The 27,935-nt window shown below is 37.6% G+C and overlaps 1 protein-coding gene across 6 annotated transcripts in view; it reads right to left on the bottom strand.

The window, feature by feature from the left end:
* Celf1 (CUGBP Elav-like family member 1) overlaps positions 1-27,935 on the bottom strand; it is an 82,053-nt gene that overhangs the window by 33,914 nt on the left and 20,204 nt on the right. Inside the window, exon 1 of one of the 6 annotated variants that reach the window (XM_021729605.3) lies at positions 4,037-4,055. The exons of the other annotated variants lie outside the window; for them this stretch is intronic. The gene's annotated coding sequence lies outside the window, so the exon portion shown is untranslated. Of the gene's footprint in view, positions 1-4,036; positions 4,056-27,935 lie in introns of those variants that run through there. 6 annotated transcript variants of the gene reach the window in all.

Genomic DNA, 27,935 nt, shown 5'->3' with positions numbered 1-27,935 from the left:
GAGGTAGAAACAGGAAGAACTCTCCTCCATTCTATTTAAAAACAAAAACAAAAAAATTGCAAATAAGAGGAAACTGATCAACACATGGTACAATTCACCCAGACCTGACTGTCAGGCATAAGGTGGTAACCCTTGCTGGGACTGCTTAGGTTACTAGTAGGTCTGTCCTAGTTTCTCCTATATACACTGCAGGCGATGATATAACCCCTCTTATAGAAAGCTACCTGGACCAAGTTGTAACTTTGTGAGTCAAAAACAAACTTAGTTTTATTTAGGAATTCCTTTAAAAGGGCTGGGGCTATAGTTCAGTAGTAGAGCATTACCTATCACACATAAGGCCCTGGAAAAAGAATTCCTAAATTATTCACTAAAAACACTTAAATTCTAATCATATCTCTATTAATCAGAATCACATCATAACAAAAGAATAAACATGGGAGACTTAACTCTTGTCACCAGGCAATGCCCAGTGTATAAAAGGATGCAAACTTCTTAACAATAACATTGACTAAGCCACAAGCTGAGAAACACTGATTTAGAGGAAAATTTTAAAAACATTTTTTTTTCAAGCCAGGAGTGGTGGTGAAATCTGTACTCCCAGCAACTCCAGAAACTGATGCAGGAGGATTGCAAGTTCAAGACTAGTCAGTCTCCTCAACTTAGTGAGACACCCCCATATTAATATAAAAAAATTAAACAGGGGCTGGGGATGCAGCTCAATGTTTATAAAGCACTCCCTGGGTTCAATTCCCTGTTATCCCCCCACCTACTCCCAAAAAGAGAAAAAAGAAAACTGAAGCCATTTCTTTTTCTCATTCAGAACTTTTGTTAAAAAGACATTTCCAAGGGCTGGGGATATAGCTACAGCACTTGCCTAGCATGTGTTCATGTATTCACTTGCCTAGCTTGGGTTCAAACTCCAGTAACACCAATTTATAAAACCATTTTAGGGGAGGGGAAGGGGAAGTAATAGGGACTGAAGGGTAGAAAATTATATTCCATGTCTTATGATTATGTCATAATGAACCCCAATATTATGAGTAGCTATTTGTAATGAATAAAATTTTTTGGTTGCTGGGGAAAAAAACAACAAAACAGTTTTTAAAGGAGTGGGAATAGAGTTCCACACATTCTGTGTTTACACTGCTATAAAAAAATCCACTTTGTAATTTATAAAGCAAAATTGCTTTAAAGACCTATAAGATGAAAATGTTTTTACATAAAGAAGAGTACATCTCTTAGGCAGATCACAGGGGTTATCTCAGTATAAAATTAAATTCAGCATGCTTGTGGGATAAGAAACCACAGAAATTAATTGTAAGTCACTCGATTTTAGAAAAGGATTATAAAGTTAAGTAATAATAAAAACAACTGTGGGAATAGAAAAATGTAGCTATTAAGAGAAATTTAAAAGTAAAATTAAAAGCCAATTACACAGAAAATTACCTGTAAGATTTTTAAAAATTTCTTAATTAGATATACATTCCAGATTTTTCCCACAAAGAACACATTAGAAAAAAAAGAGATGGCAGAAGTAGTTATAACCAGTGATTTGCTGCAAAAGGCAGCCTTAACTTTCCATTAGTCTCTTTTTACCTTTCCTTTTGCTCTGAATTTAATTTCATAATTCCTTCTTCTTTCTCTGGTTATCTACCTCAGTTTTCTTTTTTCTTGAATATTCTCCACCTTGTTTTTAAGGATCACAATTCAAAGTCTGATTATGAGAGGGTAGGAACAAAAGCCTGATATAACATTAAAAACCTGAATCATTGGGCTGGGTCTGTAGCTCAATGCAGAGCACTTGCCTAGTATGTCCAAGACTATGAGTTCAGTGTATATGGAAGTCATCAAAAAGAAACTGAATAGATATGAGAAGTACACTTACTAGCATAAGTAAGATAGCATTTAGAAGATAGGAATGGAATACTCTCAACAGGAAAATGTTGTAACACTGGACTAGAAGAGAGAAATGCTAGAAATTATGGCATTTGTTTTGCCAAAAGGGTGAAACAGCAGAGAAAAGCATGTTGAGTTTTGTGGTATGTGCAAAAATCTGTCTTGATTAAAGTAACCAGAGTCCAATTACAGGTGAACAGATTTTAGATATCCACCCAAATAATCTAAGTGAATTTGTAAAGGGAAATAACAAAGTCTGGTTATATGAAAACAGAAGAGATTAGAGTGTAATACTGAATTATAAAAGAGAAACTATGAGCTGGGCGCAATGACCCATTCCTATAATCCCAGCAACTTGAGAGACTGAGGCAGGAGGATCCTAAATTCAAGACTAACCTCAGCAACTTAGCAAGATCCTGTCTCAAAATTAAAAGGGTTGGGGATGTGGCTCAGTGGTAAAGTGCCTCTGGATTCAACCTCCAGTATCAAAAAAGTTTGATATGGAAACCAAAAGTGCAAAAACCTGAGGAATAATCAGAACCACAGACTAGGTATTTTTTCCCTGATGCTGCTGACAGATGCAAGATGGGATACAGAAAAGTAAGCAATTGATATCCAGCTGAAAATAACGAACCAGAGTTACTTAAAATTTTAGTTTAAAACAATTATGGACTTGAGGGGCTGGGGTTGTGGTTTAGTGGTAGAGCACTTGCCTAGCATGTGTGAGGCACTGGGTTCAATTCTCAGCACTGCATATAAATAAATGAAATAAAAGTCCATTGACAACTAAAAAAAAATTTTAAAAAAGTTATAGATTTGAATTCATTTCAAAAATTGAGTATAGGGGCTGGAGTGGAGGCTTAGTAATAGAGCACCTGCCTAGCATGTGCAGGGGACTGGGTTCAATTCTCAGCACTGTATATAAATAAATAAAATAAAGGTTCATTGACAACTTAAAATTTTTTTAAATGTAGTACTTTATTTATTTATTTTGTTGGGCTGGGAATTGAACCTATGGCCTTGTGCATGCTAGGCAAGCACTCTACCAACTGAGCTGTATCCCCAGCCACCCAAATTGAATACTTTTAATATAATTAGTGGGTCAATAGAGCTCCCAACCTAGTGCCTTGTGGTATATGCCAAAATATAATGACCCAAATTGGTAATCACCTTTGTGAAGAACTGCTTTGTAGGAGTTTCTGTTGTTGCAAAAAATGTGACAGTAAAGAAAAACTTAAACCAAAAACCCCTGATGAGTTTTATCAGTATATCTAGACAATGTAAAAAATTTCTGAACCTGAGGGGAGCAGGTAAAAAGTAAAGAAATAACATTATAAAATTTTTCTCTCTTCTAAATCTTTAAAAAAAAAAATCACTGTATTAAAAAAGCAATAATTATGGGCCAGGGTTGTGGCTCCGTGGTAGAGTGCTAGCCTAGCACGTGCAAAGCCCTGGGTTCAATCCTCAGCACTAGCACGTGCAAAGCCCTGGGCTCAATCCTCAGCACCATATAAAAATAAATAAATAAATAAAGGTATTGTGTCCGACCACAACTAAAAAAAAAATATATAGTTTTTTAAAAAGCAGTGTTAATGATCTGTTGTGTTTAAGTTGCTTTTCGAGTAAAATTATCACATATGGTATAGTGAGAGGGCATGACAAGGTCAAAGGAAGGAAAACCAGAATCTACCTTGAAAGCTAAAGTTTTACATTTTTCCCCATGCTTAACCATTCCTACCTACCCACATCAGTGCCAAAGAGAACGACTAGCAAAAAGAAACAGACCCTGAAACAGACCCTCTTCGGTGATTGATTTAGTCTCCTCAGCAGAAGTAGAAGCTCAGAGCCTCCCCTGGAGTTTCTGTGACTAACCCTGACATTACAGACTTGTCAAATTGTGACCACCTTTCAAATCAAGTCATATTTTCAAGTCCCAAACCAGTTTAGGAAGCAAGCAAGCAAGAAAATACTTCTAACTTCCTTGGAACAGATGTTTTGCAAATTATATCTCATAATGTAGTAAAGAAGCCATTGCCTTTATGAAAGCAACTTTTTCATATATATATATATCTGCACAACAGGCCTCATGCAATAAGGTTAAGAAGCCACACAGCACACCCATTCAGCAGTTAGCTCATACCTGTAGCTTTATACCTCCCTCTCTGGACTATGTCTTCACTCTAAAAATCCAAGGAAAGAAAAGTAAATGGGTCACGCCTATTCTTCTCAGGACTTCAGATATGCAGCTTCTTTCCAAAGAAAGGTCCCTATGTCACCCCCCCCCCAAAAAAAAGACTTCTCCCTCTCAGTTTTTAAATACACAATACCTTAAAGATAAACTGCATTTAACATCTCAAAGTTAATATTAAAACACCATCAATTTAAAAAATGGAGAAGTGAAGTACTCAAAGGCTTAAAAAAGTTTGCTCCCAAATATCACATCAAAGAGCAAAATAATGACTTAAGGTTTATAAGGCTGAATTTCAGGTAACCAAAATAATCATTTGTAATATCTGCTTTGGGACAAGAGACTACAAAAAGCTGAAGGGTGTATAAAATTAAGAATTATGTTATTAATGTGGAGAGATCACACTCTTTACTCAAAGCCATCTTTCTAAAAAGGTAGGTACTAGGCATGAAATTCTTCAAAGGCAACTAAGTTCCTGCCTCTGAAAATGCATCTTAGTGGCCATATTGTGGTGGTAAACCATTGAAACCAAAAAGAAACAGAAGATGGGGAAGTTAATTGAAGGTAAAAGCAAAGGAAGAAACCACAAAAACAATTTGTTTTATTTTTAAACATTATTGAACGATCTTGCAAGGAAAGATTCTATAAAGCCACTCAAATTCCTACAAACTTCTATTTACAACTCCTCTTGGCTGTTACTTCTGTCTGGCCCAAACCAAAGACAACTACTCAAAGTCATAAGGACAAGGTCCACACTAAAAAGGAATAAGAATTCTGAAAGACAAAGTCAGACCCAGAACTAACTGCAATGACACAAACCCTCCCTGAAGCCAAGAATGTTTCTCAACTAGCATAAAATAGGCGGATAAGCAGTTAACTGACTTTTCATATTGTCCTAACTGGTTTCCAATTTTGGTAGTAAGTCATACTTCCGATAGCTATAAGACAAAATCTATATAACAAAAAAACTTGTAAAAGCTTTACTATGGACTACCTACACCATCAAAAATAATCAAGAAGACTGGGGGTGTAGTTCAGTGGTAGAGCACTTGCCTAACATGATGATGCCCTGGGTTCCATCTCCAGCATTGGGAAGGGGGAAAAGAAATTATTAAGTGGGGACTGGAGTACATGCTCAGCATGTGTGAGACCCTAAATTCAATTCTCAGCATGTGCATGCTATTAATAAACTGTATTAAAACACAGTTATTTAGAGAAAAGGAACTTTCATTAACTAATTCACAGTGTGAATTCACAATGATCCTTTATCATTATCACCATTTAAGGTAAGGACTACTCTAAGGGTTCAGATGCTAAGAAAGAGAATCTGGACATGGTCTGCCAGATGGGAGTCAAAGCCCATGGTTTTGTCTCTCAAGAAATATGATCATCATGTAGGAGATACCAACTTTTATTGTGATGGTATATCTGTCTTGATAGGGCTCTAAGTAATAGTTACAATGCAGCATAGAAAGCAAGTTACACTTCTACTAAAAGAGTTGTTCTGGAAGATTAGTAAAAAGCCATGGAAGCTGGGTATAGTAATGCACGCCTATAATCCCAGTGATTTGGGAAGCTAAGGGAGGAGGATTACAAATTCAAGGCTAACCTCAGTAACTTAGCAAGGTCCTAAGCAACTCAGCAAGACTTTGTCTCAAAAGTCAGGCACAGTGGCTCAAAAGGATCAGGAGTTCAAAGACAGTTTCAGCAATGGTGAGGCACCAAGCATCCCTGCCTCTAAATAAATTGCAAAATAGGACTAGGGATGTGGTCCAGTGGTCAAGTGCTCCTGAGTTCAATACCTGGCACCAACATAAATAAATAAATGAAAAATTAGATAAATAGATAAATAAATAAGGGCTGGGGATGTGACCCAATGGTAAAGTGAACTTGGGTTCAATCATCAGTACAAAAAACAACAACAACAACAATAACACCACAACAAAACCCCACAAACTCCAAACCAAAGAGAAAAAAAAAAATAACTGAAGACCAGGGAACTATGTTGCACTGAACAGTTTGAGAAACGTTGCCACTATGTGATTAGTTTTTATTGGCATCATTTCTTCTACCCTAAGAAACCAGACTCAGATTGCATGCTGGTCAGGGAACCTCTTGGACACGGAGAACAAAAAGGAGGTGTGGAGTTGTTAAGGAAGGCCAATATATGAAACGGTAAAGAACATACACTAAGTCTCAAAGAACACTGTAGCCCCTAAGGGACTAGGAACACCTCAGTTGCCTAGCCAAGAGAAAGAGATAAATGAATGCCTTTAAAAAGGGAAAAAGGTTCCAGCGTGGTAGTGGACACCTATAATCCTAGTAACTCAGGAGGCTGAGGCAGGAGGTTCGAAAGTTCAAAACTAACCTCAGCAACTTAGCAAAGCCCTAAGCAACTTAGTGAGAACCTGTCTCAAGATAAAGTGTTTATTTAGCATGCATTACACAAAGCCCCAGGTTTGATCCTACACACCTCCAACAACAAAATCCACATCAATAGGACAGTAATCATCCTACTCCTAAATTGCCCAAAGACACCCTTACCCCATGCTGAACTCAGGATCTCATACATATTAGACAGACTCTACCACTGAGCTACATACCCAGCCCCACCCTCACCCCTTTTTTGAGATAGAGTCTCACTAACCTGCCTAAGTTGCCTTGGAACTTGTGATCCTCTTACCTGGGCCTTAAGAGTTTCTGGGATTGCAGGTATGTCCCCCAACATGCCTAGTTCCAAAAACTTATTTTTTGGCAGGGGGTAAGGGGTTAGGGGGGATTGAATCCTGGGGTGCTTTGCCATTGAGCTACATCCCCAATCCTTTTTATTTTAAGACAAGGTCTTGCTAAATTGCAGAGGATGGCCTCAACCTTGAGCTCCTCCTGCCTCAGCTTCCTGAGTCACTGGTGTATACCACCACAACCAATCCCAAAGATTTTTTAAAGGAAAAAACACATACAAAAAAAAGAATGAACAATACTGTATTCCTCCACAGTGGCCCTTGTCATTTGGAAGATAACAATGGTAGGTAGTCTAAAACACTAAAAGGTATTTTCTTTAAAAGCTTTATTTTTCAGTTTTGCTTTACCCTACATTCTGTTGCCTTTTCTGTAAGAAAACAGAAATGCTTTGGGTAAAAAGGAGAGCTGAATGGAAATGAAAAGCTTTATGTTTGAAGTTTTTTTTTTTTTTAATATTTTTAAAACACATCTTACCTTTCACTTCTATGGAGAATTGAACTACATTTATTTATGCTTTATTTCCTTAGAGCCCCAAAGATGTCTGTTTCCATTAATGTTATTATGCAAAAATGGGGAGGTATAAAGGCATGTCCCAAGAAGGGTACAAAAGCTAAGGTGGAAAAGAAGCACCAAAAGAGGGTATGGGGTAGAAGAAGACAAGTTAGCCAAAGGTTAACAAACAGTATTTTAAGAAAATTAAAATAAGACCTTATATAGAAGTTCTTAAATTGTACCCGATTTAAAAAAAAAAAAAAAAAAGTCCCTGGGAAGATAGCCACTGACTCAGTCATAATCAGCAGCTCTTAGATAGCATGTACTGGATCACAAACTCCAGAGACAAGGCTGGTACAGTAATAGTTAAAGAACCACATGAGGGCTGGGGATGTGGCTCAAGCGGTAGCACGCTCGCCTGGCATGCGTGCGGCCCGGGGTTCGATCCTCAGCACCACATACAAAGATGTTGTGTCCATCAATAACTAAAAAACAAAATAAATAATTAAAAAAAAAAAAGAACCACATAAGAGTTCTGAACCTATGACCTAGGCTTCATTAAGGAGACTCATTCTTACTAACAATTGTTGGAGCCAGGCACAGTAGCACATGCCTATAATCCCAGCAAGGCAGGAAGAATACAAGTTCAAAGGTAGCCTCAACAACTTAGCCAGGCCCTAAGCAATTTAGCAAGACCATGTCTAAAAATAAAAAACCCTGGGTTCAATCCCCAATCCACCCCCTTCTCCCACATCAAAATGTTAGTAAGTGCCCTCTCAATAATTTCCTTGAAAAGCTTTTCTGATTTGCAATAGGAAGCCAATGAAGATTTAACAACTATCCAGTTTAGAGATTTTCAAATACTTTCAAAAGCAGAAGTGGTTTTGAAACATGAACACGAGGCTGTTCAGGCTGAAGACAAAGAAGAGCAAGACAGGCCCCAACTGTCTTTTCTCCAGGTTCTCAGGGCTAAGTCTCCTGAGAGAATTGTGAAAACTCACATGGATAATTCAAAACAATAGATAACTCACCAATTTGATATCCAGCATTGAGATGAACATTCATTTTTTGCGGGGGTACTGAGCATTGAACTCAGGGGCTCAATCACTGAGCCACATCCTCAGCCCTATTTTGTATTTTATTTAGAGACAGGGTCTAACTGAGTTGCTTAGCACTTCACTATTGCTGAAGCTGGCTTTGAATCCACAATCCTCCTGTGTTAGCCTCCTAAGCCGCTGGGATTACAGGCATGCACCACTGAGCCCAGCTGAATAGTGTTTTTTGTTTTGTTTTTTTAATATTTATTTTTTAGTTGTACACATACCTTTATTTTGTTTGTTTTTTTATGTGGTGCTAAAGATTGAACCCAGGGCCTCGCATGTGCTAGGCGAGTGCTCTCTACTGCTGAGTCACAACCCCAGCCAGCAATAGAGTTTTTAGTAGTACATTTTTCTATCTTTATCATCAACAAATGTAAATATATCATCAATAAATATACATCCTCTAATTGATAGAATATGTTATTTAAAATTTGTAAACCCTTATCACCTAAAAGTAAGGAGAAATTTTCAGAAATTTCCATGAGCATTTAGCATATGCCATGATCTGTTTGGGGTATTTTATATTTCATTCTCATATCTATTCTCATTTTTTCAAATGAATAAAAACAGAGATGAAATAATTTTTTTTAAAGAGACAGGAGGGAGAGGGAGAATTTTTTTTTTTAATATTTATTTTTTAGTTTTCGGAGGACACAACATCTTTGTTTATATGTGGTGCTGAGGATCGAACCCAGGCCGCACGTATGCCAGGCGATCGCGCTACTGCTTGAGCCACATCCCCAGCCCAGAGATGAAGTAACTTTTTCAAAAACACAGAGATCCAGGCAATCACAGACTTGGTATATAAAGTCAGGTCCACTGGGTGAAAAGCCTGCTTCGGGGTTAAAAACTGTCTCCAGTGGGGCACAGTGGCATAGGCCTGTGATACCAGCAGCTTGGGAGGCTGAGGCAGGAGGATCAAGAGTTCAAAGCCAACCTCAGCAAAAGCAAGGTGCTGAGCACAGCTCAGTAAGACCCTGTCTTTAAAGAAAATAAAAACAGGGTTGGGGATTTGGCTCAGTGGTTAAGCACCAGAGTTCAATCCCTAGTACCTTTCCCCGCATTCCAAAAAAAGCTTTCTCCAGGGGCTAGTATATAGTTCTTTGGCAGACTGAATGGCCCCTTCTCCAAAAAAATAGAAAAGAAAAAACTCCAAAGCGATTGCCAAGAAAGTTCACACATATAAACCAAAGAAAAGACTGTTTAAATAGCGAGGACCATAAAGTTGAGTCTGACTATTTTTCTAAGGGAATCTTCCAAATACACAAATAAACAAAATCTCAAATATTATAAGACTTTTCAAGAAATATGATTAAGGGCCTGGGGCTACAGCTCAGTGGCAGAGCGCTTGCCTAGCATGTGTGAGGCATGATGAGTTTGATCTTTAACACTGCATAAAAATAAAGAAAGAAATATGATTAAGGACAGCGAAACTCCTACTATTACAAGGTAGAGGTATGACTTACAATGAGTTAATTAGCACCTGTGTCAGTTCCCTTACCTGTAAGAGGAGTTAAACTATATTTACATATATATATGGACCAGATAGATGCCTAAAATACAATCTAGCCACTACAAACTTTGAACAGAGAAATAAGCAATAGAAATGACCTTTTAAAACTTGTGCTTGTGCCAAATTATAAAAAGGTGATATTGTTGTATTATATAGAAAGCCAGGAATGTTTATTAATTCCAATAATAAGCTGTCATATGTAGACATAATACCAAAATTCATAGTATAAACTAATATACACATCTTAGAACCACAATGTGTGTCTTTCATTATGCAAGTGTAAGGAAATTACTAATCAGAGTAAGTTCCCAAATGATTAAAATATGCTTATGTATGTAAAAGTTGAATTACTTTTATTCTTAATCATTAGTTCATTGCAATTTTTCTTTTCTTTTTTTTTTTACTTTTTGTATAACTCATTTGTTGTGGAGGTTTAGTTTATTTTTAAATATCAATTTTTAAAATAAATGGAAATGAAAATTTTTTTAAAAAGCGTGCTTAGTTCTGGGTTTCACCTATTTAGTGCTGGCGCTTTTACACATCTTATTTTATTTATTATATCAGCCTTTGAGTTAGTCAATCTGCTATTAGTGTGTGCACCTAGTATCCTGGATTAGAATCTGATAGCAACACCCATACCCTTACTGTTGGTTCCCAAAGAGAATGGGTAAGTTAAGCAGGTACAATAAAACACACAATAAATTCCCTTCTTTCTTGTCCCACCATTTCTAGAATACCCCCTTCCACTGTAGTAAGCTGTACTTTGGAACAATCTAGGTCCTGAACTGTATCAGGCTTCTGACTTGTCTTGGTTAACAGGGATAAGACTTAACACTTTGTGGTAGAAAAATTTCCTTTTCTTGCACACCTGTAATCCCAGCGAATCGGTAGGCTAAGGCAGGAGGATCGTGAGTTCAAAGATAAACTTAAACAACTTAGTAAGGCCCCGAAAAACTCAGTGATATGTTGCTCAGTGGTTAAGCATTCCTGGGTTCAATCCCCAGTGCCACCCCCCCCCAAAATAATCCCCTTCCCTTTCCTTGTATTTGCTCTTTAGTTACTTACCTAGTCTATTTCCATGATTCAGATTTAAGTTTGGGGCTTTGACTCCTTATTGACTAATGAATCATCTATGTGTGTCCTCTCCATGACCCTAGTAAAAACAGATCTTAATCTCATCTCCACACTGCTCAGACCCCTGAACCTGTCTGTAGTGGCAACTTTTTTTTTCTCAGCTTCTTTAAAAGTTGTGATAATCACACTGTTGTGCAATGTGGCTACAATTTTTAAAGCATTCTTCTTTCACAAGGATTTTTTTAAGTACCAGGGATTGAACTCAGGAGTACTCGACCACTGAGTCACATCCCCAGCCCTATTTTGTATTTTATTTAAAGACAGGGTCTCACTGAATTGCTTAGCACTTTGCTTTTGCTGAGGCTGGCTTTGAATTTGCAAACCTCCTGCCTCAGCCATCCGATTTGCTAAGATTACAGGCGTGTGCCACCACACCTGGTTCACAAAAATTCTTAATCTGCTACTCCCATATCTCTTTGAAACTGGAAGAGGTCTATGAACCCTATCTAATCTAAACAGTGTGAAGATGAACACTAAGGTTTCCTGAAAACAAACAAACAAACAAGTATAAATTCACAACTTTCTTCAGATTCTCTTAGGGGCTCATGACCAATGTTAAATTTATCCCCTTAATTCTCTCCCTTCCCTAGAGTATAGGACTAGACTATCACTAAATCATCTAAAAATATAACTATGCTTTTTCGGGGCTGGGAATGTGGCTCAAGCGGTAGCGCGCTCGCCTGGCATGCGTGCAGCCCGGGTTCGATCCTCAGCACCACATACCAACAAAGATGTTGTGTCTGCCGAGAACTAAGAAATAAATAAATAAATAAATAAATAAATAAATAAATAAATAAATAAATAAATAAATAAATAAATAACTATGCTTTTTCTGAAAAGATTTCAAACAGTTATCTATTTGAGTGCCTACAATATATATGATACACTTGGAAAAGACTCAGTATTAACCTCAGCTCTAAATTTTTGTTAATGAAATGAAAATTTCAACTGTTACCATTTTGTAAACTAGCAACAAGTTTCTCCTCTCTTTTATATCCCCAGAACACCGGGAATAAAGATAACACACATTAGACCTTCAATTGTTGAACTAAACCTAACCCCCACACTCACCTACTAATTCTTAAAACTTTCCAGGACATAGACATTTTTTTCTTTTGTCATCTTCTTTTTGTTTTTTTGGAGACAGGGTCTTGCTATGTGGCCTGTGATCCACGTTGATCTGGAACTTCTAGACTCAAGCGATCCTCCTGTCATAGCCTTCCAAATAGCTACAACTATTTAACCTCAGTTCTAAGGCAGAAGGATCCTTAAGTTCAAAACCAGCCTTGGTAACTTTGTAAGACTCTGTCTCAAAATAAAATTTACAAAAGTTAGGGATGTAGTTCAGCGGTAGAGCACCCTGGTTCCACCCCCAGTACTGCAAAAAAGCAGGTGAGGGGGTTGACTGAGGGTGTAGCTCAATGGTAACGAGTTTTCCTAGCATGTGTATAGCCCTCATGTTTAAAACAAAATGCTGCCCCCTCACTAGTAGAGATTAAACCTAGGGCCTTATGCTAGGCAAGAGTTCTACCAATGACCTACATCCCAGTCCTATTATTTATTTATTTTGGAGGTGATAGGGATTGAACCCAGGGGCGCTTTGCCACTGAGCTACATCCCAGCTCTTTTTATTTTGAAACAGGACCACACCAAGTTGCTCAAGGCCTCATTAAATTGCCAAGACTAGCCTCAAACTTGTGGTCCTTCCACCTCAATCTCCTGAGTTGCTGGGATTACACTCACGAGCCACAAAGCCTGGCCTGTTTATTTTTATAGAGAAACACATTTTGTGTTATTTCCTACCAGAATCTTTTTTTTTCTTTTCGGTACTGGGGAATGAACCCAAGGATGCTTAACCACTGAACCACATACTTAACTCCCCCTACCCCACCCTTTTAAGTTGCTTTATATCTTTATTTATTTTTATGTGGTGCTGAGGATTGAACCCAAGGCCTCGCACATGCTAGACGAGCGCTCTACCGCTGAGCCCCCAGCCCCCGCCACCGCCCCTTTAAAGACAGGTTCTTGCTAAATTGCTTAAGGCCTGGCTTTGAACTCATGATCCTTCTGCCTTAGCCTCCCAAACTGCTGGGATTACAAGTGTGAACTACGGTGCCTGGCTTCTACCAGAATCTTTCTATGCATGTACTAAGATACATACACAAATATACAGAAGTATTACCAAATTCAGTATCATACTCTATATAATACTACTTTTCTCACTTTATAAACATTTCTGGGGGAGTATGGGCAGCCCATATTTAAGGATCAGAGCTAGAATTGGCTTAAAGCTTGATTTGCAAATAGTATCCTTACCTATGTGTCACAATAAATATAACACTATTTCTTAAAGTCGACATTAATTATTAAATCTTCTAAAGTTTTACAAACTGTAAAACTTTACAAACTGCCTCAGCCTTCCAATTTGCTGGGATTACAGGTGTGTGCCACCACACCTGGTTAGGGCTGGGTGAGTTGGACTCTATTCTCATCTTCCTCCCTGATCTGTCATCTTCTATTTCATTCTATGATACTTCCAAATGACTATACTGCATCTAAATAAGAGATCATATCCACCTCTGAGGCACCCTATTTTGGGTATGCTCAGATGAAGCAGTCAGGGAATGAAAAATACATTTTTAAAACCTCTTTTTCTGGGCTGGTGTTGTGGCTCAGCAGTAGACCGCTCGCCTAGCACATGTGAGGCCCTGGGTTCTATCCTCAGCACCAAATATAAATAAAAAAAATAAAGGTATTGTTTCCAACTACAACTAAAAAAAAAAAATTAAAAAAATAAAATAAAACCTCTTTTCCTACTTTTTCTCAAATACTCTCAAGGTAATTTCTCAAATTCTTATTAAGCAGTTCCTCTCTTCCCCACACAATTCCCTGGTGGATTAAGGGTGATGAGAGAGGAAAAGGAAAGCAATCTCCTTCTTTCTAGAGCTCCTCCTGTTTCCTTCCCACAGCAGCACTATTGGTGGAGAGCTACAAATTGTTGGATGTAGCAGTAGCAATTTATAAGTGGTGGTAGCTAAGCTAATGTGCAGTTATCTCTGGATAGAACTGTGAATAGAATGTATCTTTCTAGTTTAAACCTACTGTTCCAGAAGTAGGGGGTTCTATACTTGCCTCATGAGCAAAATTCAATCCCCAGTACTAGGGGAAACAGAAGTGAGGGCTCTAAAGCCACAGAGGAACTGTGACACCAGATAGGGCACCTAATCTAAATGAGAGAGAGTGGTTAATCAACTCTTCCATAATATTCATGTGCCACTTGCTCAAATTTGGCATGTTTTAAGGCCACCAATTCCTCCTCAGCTTCACTGCCCTGCCAGAAGGCCAAATCTGTCTCCTCTAGTGAGTCACTACTGCTCCTCTCTCCAACTGCATTTTGATTTCAGCCCACTTGTGCATCTCATCAGGGCTGCACCATATGTTAGTACTATGTAGGCAGAATGTGACTAATTTTCTTCCTAAAACACTGTCAGAGTTACTTTTAAAATTACCTTACAATCTTGATGCCTCTGAAGAGTCATTATCACACATAACCTTCTAGAAATTACTTTATAATTATTTTTCTGGGTGCTCAAAAGAGGTTCTTCAGTATTTCCACTTCCATTTTCCAGATAATGGAACTAAAATGAAGAGAATGGATTAACTGATCCTAATTCCACAACCAGTCACTGCAACTTGGACTTTCTTGAATCACAGTTTAAAAAAAAAAAAAAAGGCAAGATAAGTCACAGTTTATAAAATACTTTTTTAATTGGGAATCTCTCTCTCTCTCTCTCATATATATACATACACACACATACACACACTCATACTTTTTTTTTTTTTGCAGTGGTATTTAAACTCGGGGTGCTTTATATCCATCCCCACCCCTTTTGAGTAGAGTCACCCTAAGATGCCCAGGCTGGCCTTGATCGAAAGAGCCTGCCTCAGCCTCCCAAAGTAGCTTGGATTATAGGTATTCACCACTTTGCTCAGCTGTTGTTTTAAAGGTGATTATGACCAAATGGTTTCATGATATCTGCCTGAGTAGCTTAGGTAACAACAATTGAATTGACCCATAGGCCCTAAATATTTTTCTAATTGACAGAAATCAGAAATGGGTGAAACTAAGGACAGTAGAATGAATCAAACATAACTTTCCTATGTTCACTTATGAATACACGACCAGTGTAACTCCATATCATGTACAAACACAAGAATGGGAAATTATACCCCATGTATGTATAATATGTCAAAATACATTCTAGGGGCTGGGATTGTGGCTCAGTGGTAGAGCGCTCACCTAGCATGTGCGGGGCCCTGGGTTCGATCCTCAGCACTACATAAAAAATAAATAAAATAAAATAAAGGTATTGTGTCCAACTATAACTAAAAAATAAATACTTTATAAAAAAAATACATTCCACTGTCATGTATAAGTAAAAAGAAATAAAAAATTTCAAAAAAGATTTCTCAAATTATCCAGATACTTCAGGTCCTATGCTCATTCTAGTAACTGTTACAAGGTGGTAGTTTGTTGTTGCATTAAGACTTCCCTCTCTAATAATAATATTCTTCAAAGGATAATATCAATTGCAAAATATTAAAGGGACTGTAAGTACTCATTAACACTGAATATTGAACATGTCCTTTTAAAAAATATTTTTACTTATAGATGGACATGATACCTTTATTCTATTTACTTATTTTTATGTGGTGCTAAGGATTGAACCCAGTGCCTCCTGCATACTAGGCAAGTATTCTATCACAGAGTTACAGCCCCAGCCCCAGAACATGTCCTGTGAATACAGCAATTCCAGTTTTAAAAATACAGGCCTACAAGTAAATCTGTATATAACATAGACAAAGAATGTAAAGGGGCATTCATAAGAACAGAGATTGTAATAGCAAAACTGAGAAATATATGCCTACTGATTGGAGGCTAAATAAATTATAACCATACAACAGAACACTTTGTAGCTATTAAAGAGAATATGGCAGCTGATTTATCAGGGTATCTTTACATAATAAGAAAAGAATTACACATGGCTTATATAGGAACAGAATAATCTTGGGAAGGATAAAGAAATAACTGCACCGCAGTTTTATACATAGAGTACTGGTTGAATTCTTTTACATGTGGATGTTACCATTCTTCATAAGTTTCTTAAAGAAAATTCTTGAAACTACAAAGCATAAAGTAAAAACAAACAAAAAAACAAACAACCCCCCACCTCAACCTGCCTCAACCTGTGCTCTGTTCCAAAACAAGCATTAGGATTACTTTTGTAATTCCTTTTTTCTTCCTATGCCTTAAATGATTTTATGGAACTGCTACTGACCAGGTAAATCAGGAATGTATTACATGTGAGCTAGATAATTATATCATACCATTTAAAATTACCCAAGCAACTCAAATGATGTTCATGTAGCTCAGACTGCAAATCTTATGTCTGGCCTATTTAAAAAGTTTAAGGCTATTTTCAATCACTCAGCTGCATATCTATGTGTACATTTTCTTCAATCAACCTTTTCTGCCAAGGCAGAGTGCAACATTAGCTGGATTCCAGTAAGGAAGGAGAGGGACAGGGTGAGATAATATGTCAAAACAAGTTCTATAAATACAGCTTTTGGCCTAGTATCTCAAAAAGGAATCAAAACAGCTTCAAGCTTAAAGAGAAAAATCCTACAGTCCTGCAATGTCTTACTTGACAGCTCTGGAGAAGAGGCCCAGGATCTGGAATCTTGTTTCTCACACTGTATCTCTTCTCCGTCTCCCTAATCTTAGAAGGAGGCTTGATCCAATTGTAGAATTGATCACTCCAAGACCACATCTCCCCTGCCTCTTCCCTTATCTTACCCCCACACTACCCAACATTTGCTGCAATATCCTCTCACTATGCTCAGTCACCTCTTAGGAAGACATGACCAACACAGATAATATATACCAGTCCTTCCACAGCACCTAGCACCTATCTATCTTCCATCATCTCCAAGATCCTTAACCAAGCAGCCAAGAACCCTGCCTGTACCATCTGCCCCAACTTCACCCCAAACACATGGCCACTCAAGCAGGATGTATCCATATGGTATTATCTCAGGAGGTTTGTCTTGTGTTGAAAAGCAGGAAACTTCATTCAGTCTCTTTTATGTTGTTGTTCTTTTTGTTTAGTTGTAGATGAACCTTTATTTTATTCACTTATTTATATGCCATACTGGGAACAAAACCCAGGGCTGGGGGAGGGGAATAAAAGGAAACTTAAAACAAGCAAACTTGACTTTAGACTTAAATGGAATTAGAAAATCTCACAAGCCAAGAAAGTATCCTTTTAAAATACAGAAACTAACACAATAGCATTTGAAAATAGCCTAAAATCTGTCATATCCCCTAGATAGACAGGACACCAAAGGGCAATAAAAGGCCTTTATAAGGCCAAACTTGACAAGGCATACAAATTGGAGCAAAAAGCAAAGGATGCTACAAAGCCCAAACAGGGCACTCCCCACGATTCCCTTCCCAGAAAAGCACCCAGTCAATAGCCCCTACTGCATGCACTCTCTCTCTAAAAAAAAAAAGTGCACTAAATCATCTCTTAAGAAACCTTCTTAATGAGGAGATATCTTTTTTTTTTAACTCAGGTTTTATATCATGAAATCTATATGCCAGGAATTCAGTTCTACCTCAAAAGCTTATTTGTTAACTGTAGAAAAAAAAAAAAAAAGGAAAAAACACTACCACTTCAATGAAATGGTTTCTAAGGAAACCCAAAGACCATTTCTTTTTTCTTTTTCTAGTTGTAGATGGACACAATGCCTTTTTTCTGTTTATTTATTTTTACATGGTGCTAAGGATTGAACTCAGTGCCTCACAAGTGCTAAACAAGCACTCTATCACTGAGCCACAATCTCAACCCACCCCCAAAGACAACTTCTGACACAGCATGGCATTGTCTCCCCAGGTTGTTATTTTATTAAAACAATACAAATCTCACCTCTCCAGCTCATCTCTAGATTCTGAGACATTTTCTATAATTTATAAATGATGAATCCAAACAAAACAAAAAAGACAAACAGGTAGGTCACCTCTTTCACTTGAAAACCTTAGTCCTCCACAGAAATGTACATAGACAGACAGATGGATGCACATAAGAACACAAACTGTGAGCCCTGGATGAGTCCTGAGCAGGTCTGAGGCAGTGTGGGTGCACAGGGCAGCCACGAGGCCTAGCTAGTAGGCTGTTCCTGCTGTTGCTGTACAAATATAGAAAGCTAAAAAGTGGAACAGCAGCTTCAGCAGAACAGACTCTGCTCCATGCTCAGAGGGAGGAGCAGGGAACAAATAGCTTTTCCCATACATGGTTGCTAAAAGGGGGCCATTAGTGAAAGCCCAATTATCTCACACACATGCATTCTGTTCACATGCTCTGGACAAAAAGCAGAAACACATAGGCTGGCACTTGAAGGAAGGTTTGAGAGAATCTATTTCAGTCAAAGAATATCTCAATAATTTCAGTCACTTACCTCAGCCATGGGAAATGGAAAAACTTTACTAGGTCAGATTCTTACTAGATCAGCAATAGCCATGAGGTTCAATTTTACAATTTAATGTGCAAAAAAAGTTGTTCCCCATTTGTATGAGCAATCTTAATCTTTATTGATCCTTTGCTGCCTCCAGAATGAAGGTCTCATTCCAACTCAGAATGTTTGGGGGACCCTCCCAACCTCCCAGTTGGTATAAGTTAAAATAAATTCTGATATAACTTTTAAAATTATTTCCCAAGTACCGGCTTATGTAACCAAAAGTCAATAATTTATGTTCCAGGGGCTGGGGATGTGGCTCAAGCGGTAGCACGCTCGCCTGGCATGCGTGCGGCCCGGGTTCGATCCTCAGCACCACATACCAACAAAGATGTTGTGTCCGCCGAGAACTAAAAAATAAATATTAAAAATTCTCTCTCTCTTCTCTCTCACTCTCTCTTTAAAAAAAAAATAATAATAATAATTTATGTTCCAAATTATTTTATTTAGAACAATTCAGGAATTTCATCTCAATGAGAAATACATGAAAAGTTTAATTTCTGACCCTATTAAGCTCTTCAAAGATAAAAAAAATCAGTTGGTTGGCTAAAAGGATTCCGTTTTTTAGTTCTAACTAAATCAAATACACAGTGTGTGCTATTTATGTATCTATTCAATAGAACAGGGGTTGCAGCACCAATGAATATTTCTAAAATTGTTCCTCCATAAGATGACCTTATTAGATAATAAAGGTTCACAATACATGACTAGTGCTAAACTGTGGAGCACAAACTATCAATACTATGCATATTAAGAGCAGGAGAGTGAGGATAGACAGACCCAGACCTTCTGTGAGTCCTAACTACTTACACTCTAAGCTCAGCTGTGACATCGTCAATATAGGATTTGGACTATATTTTTAAGGTCTCCCAATTTCTGTAATTCCAACATAAAATATTTCATGTGGCATAAAATTAATATCACAGGGCTACTTTTGCCTACTTTAGAGAAAATGTATCCTAAAGAATGTTAAAAACTGGGGTCAAGGGGGCTGGAGTTGGGGATCAGTGGTAGAGTGCTCTCCCTAGCACAAGTGAGGCACTGAGTTCATTCAAACCTCACGCCCCCACATTGAAAAAAACAACAACAACAACAAAAAAAAAACAGGGGTCAGGGATATAGCTTCGTTGTAGAGTGCTTGCCTAGCATGCACTAGGCCCTGGATTCAATCTCGGGCACAAAATATAAATAAATAAATATTCAGACCATAACTAACATCCACTATAACATCTCTCACGTTACATTCCTTGGAAAACACTTTTTTATCTCAGACATTTCTGCTCAGCCTTTTGAACAAATTTTAAACTACTCCTTAAAAAATAATAAAATCAAAAATATGCCATAGGGAAACAAATGGTGGGACTAGAAATGATGCTGATATACTCTGTGATCCTTGATTAGGAAATACTGCTACGTCATCCAGTCATCAAAGGGAGCTCCTGAGAAAAAAGCATTGATCAGCTCCTCTCAATAAGGGAAGCATGCGGTATTTGTGTGTGCACCATCCCAAGTTCATGGGGCATAAATACACAAATATCCTGAATAGCTCCAACAATATATTCTAAAATTTATTTATTTATGGTATTGGGGATTAAACCCAGGGTCACTTAACCACTGAGCCACATCACCAGCCCTTTTTTTATATTTTATCTGAAAACAGGGTCTCACTGAATTGCTTAGGGCCTCATTAAGTTACTGAGGCTAGCTTTGAACTTGCAATCCTTCTGCCTCAGCCTCCCAAGCTGCTGGGATAATAGGCATACGGCACTGCCGCCTGGCTACTCCTTAAAACTTAAAAGAAAAAAAAGTATTAAGATAAAGCCAAGGGCTGGGGATGTGGCTCAAGCGGTAGCGCGCTTGCCTGGCGTGCAAGCAGCCCAAGTTCGATCCTCAGCACCACATACAAACAAAGATGTTGTGTCCGCCGAAAACTAAAAAATAAATAAATATTTTTTTTAAAAAAAAAAAAAAGATAAAGCCAGGTATGGGGGCACATGTCTGTTATTCCAACAGCTCGGGAAGCTGAGGAAGTTCAAAGCTGGCCTCAGCAACAGTGAAGCGCTAAGCAACTCAGTGAGATCTCTAAATAAAATACAAAATAGGACTGGGGATGTGGCTCAGTGGTCAAGTACCCTGAGTTCAATCCCAGGTTACCCCCTGCCCCCCCCCCCAAAAAAACCCAGCAAACTTGAATTCTCAATCACACTACCCAGGTCTCCCAGTGCAAGACAGAGAACCCTGGCAATGCCCTATAAGAAAAACAAAAAAAAAAGAAGAAGAAAGAAATAAAGAAAGAAGAGAGAGAGAGAGAGAGAGAGAGAGAGAGAGAGAGAGAGAGAGAGAGAGAGAAAAGAAAAGAAAAGAAAAGAAAAGAAAAGAAAAGAAAAGAAAAGAAAAGAAAAGAAAAGAAAGAAAGAAAGGAGGGACGGACGGAAGGAACCAAACGAAACGAAACACAGCAGGATTCCAGAAGTGGAAGCACAGCCAGACACGGTGGCATCTCAGCCTCAGCAACTTACTGAGGCCATAAGTCAAAATAAAATATTAAAAGCATGGTGGTGGTGATTGGGAATGTGGCTCAGGGGTACAGTGCCCCTGAGTTTAATCCCCACTACTGGGAAGAAAAAAAATGAGAAAAAAAGAAATTTCTTAAGTGTGTTGAAAGATATCCCACCAGACAGTTTCTTTCTTGCCAGGTTCTTCTTTTTTATTTTCTTTTATTTTTAAAGGTAAAGCTTCCAGTGTCCTACCTCTAATACTACTTTGTACCTAAAGAACAGGAGGCAGGTACAGAGGGGGAAGAGATCTAAAGCATGCAGACTAAAATGAAGAAAACTGATAAAAGGCAGGCAAAGAAAGAAGCTGCAAGAGAGGCATATGAGAATGGCTACTGCCCTATACCTCAATTGATAAAAAAAAATTAGATAAAACAAAAGACTAGCCTTCACCTAAGGAAAAAAGTGCCCATCACTGAACACTGAAGCCTAAAATTTTTAGGTTCTCATGACAACCTAAGTCAGCACACTGAACATACTGTGTATAAAGCACATATTTAGAGGCTTAACTAGTAAATTCAAAATGTGACATATGTGCAATGTGGGCGACAACATTATTCTGGGAACTTTAAAATCTTCCAACTTTTTTTTGCAGTCCCAAAGATGATATAATAGAGTCAACTATGGAGAGGGTGTAAGCTCAAGAAAAAACGGTACAAAGAATATAAATAGAAACAAAGAGATGAAAGACAAGAAGAAAATTCAGACTATCAGGAAAAAAATTGTGAACACCTCTCCCACTGTGAATCAACCTGTAAATGAAGGCTTAAAAAGTAAGATTTCTGAAGACATACATCAAGATAGCATTGAGAATTTCCTTAGTCTAAAGAGGACATGGTCACAGAACTGACAGTTTGGCAAATGTGGCACCGATTGCACAGCAGTCTAAAGAGAACAGTGTTTTCTTTCTCTCTTCTAGGAGTTCATAGAACATGGCCATTTAAAACTAAGAAGCAATATCGGAACAAAAGGATGGCTGTGGTGTCTGGGGATTGTGAGAGGAAGACCAGACTTTAGGAAGAAAAATTAGAATTACAAACCTACTAGTAAAGAGATGTCAAGATTATGTCTCACCAAAAAAAAAAAAAAAAAAAGATGTAATACCCAATTTTCTCAGACAGTAAATGACCTGTGGGAAGGTTACCTCCACCTAACTGCCCATAAAAGCTCCATTTTGACCCATGCATCTCTTTTGAAAATATTTTAAGATGTTATGGCTGCTACCTACCTTAAAAACACATTTTCTGTTAGCTCACTGATAGAGAACTTGCCTAGCATATGTCCTGGATTTCAACCCCAGTATCAAAAAGAAACAAAGCAAAACAATCCACATATCCAGGCCATTTCTGTTAAATTGTTAAATTGTTCTGTTAAATTTCTACTTTTCAATAAGAAATAAAAATAGTTTTGAATGTGACTATCTTCCTAACTCTCTAAAAGAATTTCTGAAATGAGACATTGAGTTTACATTGCTGATTAACAGCTTGCTAAAAAGTATTCTACTGGGCTGAGGTTGTGGCTCAGTGGTAGAGTGCTTGCCTCACATGTGTGAGGCACTGGGTTCTATTCTCAGCACCATGTATAAATTAATAAACAAAGGTCCATCAACAACTTAAAAAAAATGAATGCTACTCTATGAGCTTGCATGGTGGCATACCCCTGTAATCCCAGCTACTTGGTAAACTAAGGCAGAAGGACCACAAATTTCAAGGCCAGTTTGGGCAACTTAACCATACCTTGTTTCAAAATTTAATAAAAGGTAGAACACACCTGTAACCATAGCAACTTGGGAGGCCAAGGAAGGCAGATCACAGATTTAAGACAAACCTCGGCAACCTAGCGAGGCCCTGAGCAATTTACTGGGACCCTGTCTCAAAATTAAAAATTTTAAAAAGGGATGGATAGGTATGTACCTCAGTGGTGAAGCAAGCCTACGTTCAATCCCTAGTACCAAAGTTAAAAATAAAAGGGCTGGGGATGTAGCTCAGTGGTAGAGCACTTACCTAATATACATGAGGCCCTGGGATCAATCCCCAGTATCACACACACACACAAAAAAAGTCATACTACCACATGAAAGGAATTGCTTACAAAATAAAATTACTTCAGTACAGTCATGAGAATGAGTCTCAAAAAGCAGGAAAACTACAGGAAAAGAGCACAGCATTGGGGCTGGGGTTGTGGCTCAGTACGTGTGAGGCCCTGGGTTCGACCCTCAGGACCACATAAAAATAACTAAATAAAGGCATTTATAAAAAATAAATATTAAAAAAAAGTGCACAACATTGTTCTGCTACTTAACAGAGGAGGTTCAAATAAGTTACTATCTTCGCTGAGGTTCCTAATTTGAAGTTTCCTCGGTCTATATAAATGGTGGTATGCAGCCATCTCTTAACTCTCTTGTTTATACATGTGTGTATATGTGTCTACGTCTATGTCAATGTGAGATCCAACAAAGCTAGAGCTAGTTCTTTCATTACACTATACCTTAGCATACTTTCTTATCAATGACAAATATGTATAATTAATTATTTTTATATATTTTTAGTCATTGATAGACCTTTATTTATTTATTTATTTATATGTGGTTCTGGGAATGGAACCCAGTGCCTCACATGTGCCAGGAAAGTGCGCTACAGCTGAGCCCCAGCCTCATACAATTAATTTTTATGCAAAAATGTACTCATCAAATTAACACCAAGAATAATGACTAAATGTTTTGGAATGAATGAGGAAAAGGGAATGGTATTGATTAATGCTGGGATTGAAATATTTCTTTCAGAAACATATCATATCTGCTAATGACTAAAATATCTGATTCAATTAATTATTCTGGATGTACAACAAGTAGCACTGGTGGCTATGGAATTCTATAATATTAAAAACTCAGCACATTTTCACTATAGCGTTCTCTACTGTGTTGAAGACAAGACAGCAAAGACTACAAACATTGCCAACAGCATTTTTACTGTAATTTTCTGGTAAGACAAAAATAAAAAATAATATTGGGAACCAAAGTCCCATTTTAGGGACATTTCAAGGAAAGAAATCTGTGATTATAAGAAATTAAAAACATTCCTACATATCTTTTTTTTAATATCTATTTTTTAGTTATAGGAATCTCTTTTATTTTTATATGGTGCTGAGGATCAAACCCAGTGCCTCATGTTTGGTAGGCGAGCACTCTACCTCTAAGCCACAACCCCAGCCCATTTCTGCATATCTTATTAGAAAATGTATGTGTGGACTTAAACTAAAAGGTACTTTTAAAAACCTCTAGCTAATAACCTTAACTATAATAATCCACAACTACTTTTCAAGCACTTCTGAAAGAACACAAAATAAAAACGGAAGCACTCACTGGTAATGAAATACTCACTAGTATTAAATAACTGAAACACTGAGCAACGTGACATTCAAAAAGTGGACCTACATGCCCATAATCCAGTTACTCCGGTGGCTGAGGCAAGAGGATTCCAAGTTCAAGGCCAACCTTGGCTACTAAGGGAAACCCTGTCTCAAAATAAAATAAAAACAGCTAAGGGCCCATTTTAGTGGTAGAACACAACAATAACAATAAAAAGAAACTAAAAATCCTTTTTCAGTGAGTAGATACAAAGAATAATTAACAAAATAATGTTAGTATAATCCCCCAAATTCACTTTTGTATAAATGTATCCACTCTATTTTGTTTATTTTTATTTGATGCTCAGGATCTAACCTAGCACCTCACACATGCTACTCAAACTCTCTGCCACTGAGCTTACAGCCCTAGCCCATGTATCCACTCTAAACAATGACAAAAGCATTCACAAATACACCACAAAACAACTTGCCTATTTGGCTTTAGGGCATTCTATCACTAAGCTACATTCCCAGCTCCTTTTAATTTTTTATTTTGACTGAATCTCATTAAGTTGCTCAGGTTAGCCTCGAACTTGTGATCCTCCTGCCTCAGTCTCCCAAACTGTTGGGATTACAGGTATGTGTCACAACACACCAAGCTTGAAATCTTTGATATTCTTTAACTCACAATCATCTCTCCTTATTAAGCACATTTTAAAGTATGTCAGACCCAATATAGCATTTATTGTTATCTCTTCTCTCCCACTTATTAAAGGACTAGTTTGTTCAAGTATGGCTTTATCTTTTCAAAGATAGGCACTATAAAATGCCTTGAAGGAATTATCTGTCTTGTCATGGCTGATAAGCAAGACTTTAATGGAGACAAACAGGCCAATGAAAAACATTCGGGAATTGTTCTGATTTACAACCATCATTATAAAATGATGGGGGGGAGGGAGAATCACCTCTTTAAAATCTGAAATCTACTGTAAAACCATCTTCTCCAAGAACTCCATCAATGGGGCATTTGTCAACTAGACATGTACCTCCACATGAGGGATGAGGCAGCAGTTGCCTGCCCAGGATGATGCAGAAGGGATTCTTTCATTGGGTAGACAAGTTTCCCTCCAAGACCTTTCCGGTCCTTTCCTAACCTCAGGAACTGAGAATTCAATTTAAAAAGTAGAGGCAATGTGTGGATGGAAGCAGCAGAACAGAGTTGGGAAAATGTAAAGGCCTGGGCTTCTGCTTCTAAAGTGAACTTAAGGAGTTTCATTTCGCTCATTTATAAAATCAAAATTAGAGAAGGAAAATCTGAGGCTTCAAACATTCTGATCCTAGGGCTTACTTCCTCTTCCTCCTATGCCACCTACCACCACTTTCCCACTGCTACACCTTACCATAATTAGGCAGCTTTTTTTAAGCCTCTAATTAATGAAACACAGAAATTAAAACCTTAAACTTTCTTTTCTATTTCTTGCTCACTGCAAAATGTGCAACATTTTATCAAGAAGTAGTTAATGCCACATAGTTCTTGATATATACTGGCTTTTCTTTGAACTCCAGTGACAGTTTTAACAGTGATAAGTTGTAAGCAAGGAGTATGTTACCATAGGGACTCACTAGGATTTCTGGAGTGGATCCAGCAGAGTTGTTTCTTTTTTTTCCTTTTTTTTTTTTTTTTGGTCAAAACACTTTCTGATATTCTAGATCTGACAATTCAGAAAGATGACCTAGGGGCTGAGGTTGTGGCTCAGTGGGAGAGTGTTTGCCTGGCATGTGTGAGGCCCTGGGTTCAATTCTCAGCACCACATACAAATAAATAAATTAAATCAAGGATCATCAATAACTAAAAACATATTTAAAAAAAAGATGATCTGATTTTTCTTCAGCAAGTTGCCTTCAACACCACATATGCAATTCTGAATAAATGTGAAAAACCATTTATAGGTTCTCTCTTGAAAAAGCTAAATAGTCCCCTCTCTATTCATAAACAATTAAAATACAAACTCAATATGTACGCTGTTATTTCTTTCTAAACTACCAAACTGTATGAATTTTATTATTTAGTATTCTAATTAAGACTTAAAAGTTCTCCAAACTTTAACAAATATTAGGCTTTCCTACATTATTATATTAGAAATATATCAGACACACAAAATTATAAAAAACGAAACTGACAGTATTGGAATATAGAAGTTAAGATCAAATTTATTTATTTATTTATTTATTTATTTTTTTTTTTTTTTAGAGAGAGTGAGAGAGGAGAGAGACAGAGAGAGAGAGAATTTTTAATGTTTTATTGTTTAGTTCTCGGCGGACACAACATCGTTGTTGGTATGTGGTGCTGAGGATCGAACCCGGGCCGCACGCATGTCAGGCGAGCGCGCTACCGCTTGAGCCACATCCCCAGCCCCAAGATCAAATTTAGATAAAGGTGATATAATTCAGGAAGATGAATGGTCACTCTGCTAGTGTGTAGCCACTTATCTCACCAGGGACCAGAGTTAAAAGATATGTTAGGCAAGGTGCTCTGGGGGCTGAGGCAGGAGGATTCCAAGTTTGAGGCCAGCTTCAGCAATTTAGTGACATTCTAAGCTACTTAGTGAGATCTTGCCTTAGAAGAAAAAAATAAAAAAAAAAGGAATAAGTGCCTCTGAATTCAATTCCCAGTGCCTCCCCAAAAGAAGATATCTTTTTTTAATGAACATTTTTAAAATTTTGTTCTAATTAGTTATACATGACAAAATACATTTTGACACTGTACACAGATGGAACACAACTTCTCATTCCTCTGGCTATATGTGGCATAGAGTCACACCAGTAGCATGATCATACATATTTACAGAATAAAAATGTCCAGCTCATTCCACTGTCCTTCCCATTCCCAGACCCCCCCCCCATAAAAGCAGATATCTTGAAGGAAAGGTAAAATCATTTACAAATCTAATATGTGGATCTGGTTTGTCAGAGAAGGGAATCAGTCAGAATTGAAAATATTTTTCTAAGTCATAAGCTTCCTGGAACAGACTGAAGTCATTATATGAAAAAGTCTTAGCCCAGAACAAAGTTACACCAGACAAATGAACATTAAGAAACAAAAATAGCACTTCATCTTATAATAATCAGTTCTCTTAGGCCTGATCCACAATAACTTGAGACCTAGAAAGCACCAGAAAAAAAGCTCAAAAAAGTCCCTGTATTCATAAAAGTCTTCCACTGACCTCAAAAATTAACAACTGCAAAACCTAAATAGAAATACCATAAGAAAATACATTGAAAATCAAATTCTTAATCATTTTATAAAAGCAAAACAGTAATCTTAACCCAAAAAGGGAAAAATGAATCTAAATAGATAGGATACACTGTTGGTCAAAGGTAAGATAGGCAACAGG

Source organism: Ictidomys tridecemlineatus, chromosome 4 (genome assembly GCF_052094955.1).
Source record: "Ictidomys tridecemlineatus isolate mIctTri1 chromosome 4, mIctTri1.hap1, whole genome shotgun sequence".
NCBI classification, from domain to species: Eukaryota; Metazoa; Chordata; class Mammalia; order Rodentia; family Sciuridae; genus Ictidomys; species Ictidomys tridecemlineatus.
Note: the sequence above shows the minus strand (reverse complement) of the source record. Positions and strands in the feature narration are given on the sequence as shown.